Genomic DNA, 2,717 nt, shown 5'->3' with positions numbered 1-2,717 from the left:
GGCTGTATCACAGGCTTGTTTTTAAAACTACCAGTTTTGGACAGTCCTCTACTTCTGCCACAAGGTGGGGCTGTAGGGCTAAATTCAGGCTTTTTTTATTTTTGTTATTAAACTAGGGATGCAAATGGTTTTGTAAATTGGTGCTAAACTGTTTTGAAAGTTTAGCACTAGAAAGCCAATCAGAAACTATCATTATCTACGGTTGCTAAGAAATCAAAAATAGTAACATGTCTACTAGTGGCAGAATTTAATGTTGCTGGCGCTGTATGAGGTACCCTGGCCCTAGAATCGAGCGCCATGTTTGTGCCCTTGACACTGACACACACGATCCCAGCTGCAGCACACAGACTCTGAAATGCAGGTGTAGACCAGCGTGTAGTTGTGACTCTGTGTCTCTCCCTCTGTCTCTCTCAGGATTACGAGCAGAGCCTGCGTTTGTTGAGCCTGGATGATATGGAGCGGCTGTGGAGCAGTGCTGCTGCCCTCTAGCCTCTCCTCTTCTCTCCTCCCTTCATCCCTCCTATCTTTGTGTAAAATAATAGAAGTATGCCACTGGTGTTTTAAGAGTAAAACCTCTGGACATGCCTGTTTATAACCAGCACCCCACTCCCCACGCAACAGATTTAACAAGGCCCAAGATCTTAACCACTAGGGGGCGCCATTTCACCATGGTGTTCAATATTTACAGATTATTCTTCAATCGTTTGGACGAGAGTATTGTATCTGTTTGCTCAGAGAAACCACACGATACACCCTTTCTCAACAATGTCTAAGAACTCTATCAAGCAATAAACTCATTTTCCATTTCTCATAAGATCTATGTTTAATATAATAATAACAAGCCCCAAAAGGCTACGTATAGATAAACAGCGACACACACTTAACATGCTTGCCGCAATAACTGCAGGTACAAATGCAAAAACATACTATAGAACAGCTTCCATTTCCCTTCGCTGAATCTTCAGACCCCTTTCTCAATCCGCTTTGTCTCCTTCCAGGTCTGCTTCTGCAGAAAGACAAGGCCAGTGTTCAGAGAGCTCACTTCACTCCCACAAAGCCAAGACATCCAGGTTCTTGTCCTGCTTTGCCTCCCAGCGCCCGAGTGCTTGCGGGTAAGGCTTTGCCTGTTGAGGAAGGATTGTGACTTGGTGTTTCATTAGTAATAATGAATTAAAAGTGGAGGTAGTACAGTAGTAGGGGCGTATGAATGCTTTCTTCATAAGGACAACATCCAACTTTTACTGTTCAGCATTAAGAAACTTTGCAAAGTTACAAATATGTATTAACAGTCAGTTTACCCTGGTATTTACCTTGGAGTGCTGCAACGGGAAACTCATCTCATATACAAGGTTACAGTGCTAGCCTGTCACAAGGAGCCAGGTGGTACAGTGGGCTCATTCACTAACACACAGTGCTAGTCTTTCTTATGGGACTGGTTTCAAATCCAGGTGATTTTTCCTTTTTCAGACTTGGTTAATTTCCTATATAGACAATGAAAAAGGAAGCTCTTCCATGGAGGTGAGATGACACAGTGGGCTAATTTGTAAGCATGCTGTGTTGTTCTTTGTTGAGGGACTGGGTTCAAATCCAGTTGATTTTTTCCTTTATTTTCAAAGAATTGTTTAATTTAGTTTATATTCAGTGTGAAAGAGAGCTTTCCTGTGGGAGCTGGTGGTGCAGTGGGCTAATCCCATGGCTGCCTCTCCCTGAAGACAGTGGTTCAAATCCAGGTTCTGGATGTGAGTTTCTGAAGGTAAGTGATGATGTTGATTGTGTTTCCATAGGAGGAGGAAGGAGAAGATCTGCCCTGCAGAGAGAGTAGGTAGGAGAGGATAGAAGGGGGGGCCTGGCCCCCCCAGCTGTGAGGAGAGGAGAGAGAGGGGCTGTTGCTGCCCCCTGAAGTTTTTTATTGAGTAGTTCTAGTTTAAAGAAACTTGGAGTATTTTAATCACTGAGTAATATTTATTAACAAAATGTTATCTTTGAAATAAACACTTTTATATGATTGGTGCATTCCACAAAAATTGAGCAACAGCCCCACCTTCCACACTCCCCCCAGCTGGGGGGGCCAGACCCCCCCTTTCTATCCTCTCCTACCTACTCCCTCTGCAGGGCAGATCTTCTTCCCCTCCTGTGGAGGATCTTCCCCTTCTCTTTCTTCTCCTCCTCCTGTGGAAACACAACCAACATCATCACTTACCTTCAGAAACTCACATCCAGGACCTAGATTTGAACCACTATCTTCAGGGAGAGAAGGCCATGGGAGAAGCCCACTGCACCACCAGCTCCCCCAGGAATCTTGTGCTTCACACTGAATATAAACTAAATTAACCAAGTCTTTGAAAAAGGAAATAATCAACTGGATTTGAACCCAGTCCCTCAAGAACAACACAGCATGTGTACAAATTAGCCCACTGTGCCATCTCATCTCCATGGAAGAGATATCTTTTTCATTGTCTATATAGACATTTAACCAAGTCTGAAAAATCAAAGAAGAAAACAGATTTGAAACCAATCTCCCAAAGAGAACAGCACAGCATGCTAGTGAACAAGCCCCCTGTGCCATCTCACCTCCAAAAGCTTGGAAGGTGGGGGCAGCTTGAGTGAAGATGCAAACTGTACCTTTCTGCACCAGTGCATGCACAAGTGTGTGCTGCTGCACTTTTTAAAAGGGGTCTGGCAAAACTACACCCAGAGCTAGACTTGTGCAGTGAGAA

This window comes from Polyodon spathula, chromosome 21 (genome assembly GCF_017654505.1).
Source record: "Polyodon spathula isolate WHYD16114869_AA chromosome 21, ASM1765450v1, whole genome shotgun sequence".
Classification (NCBI taxonomy): Eukaryota; Metazoa; Chordata; class Actinopteri; order Acipenseriformes; family Polyodontidae; genus Polyodon; species Polyodon spathula.
The sequence above is the reverse complement of the archived record's forward strand: the minus strand, read 5'-3'. Positions refer to the sequence as shown.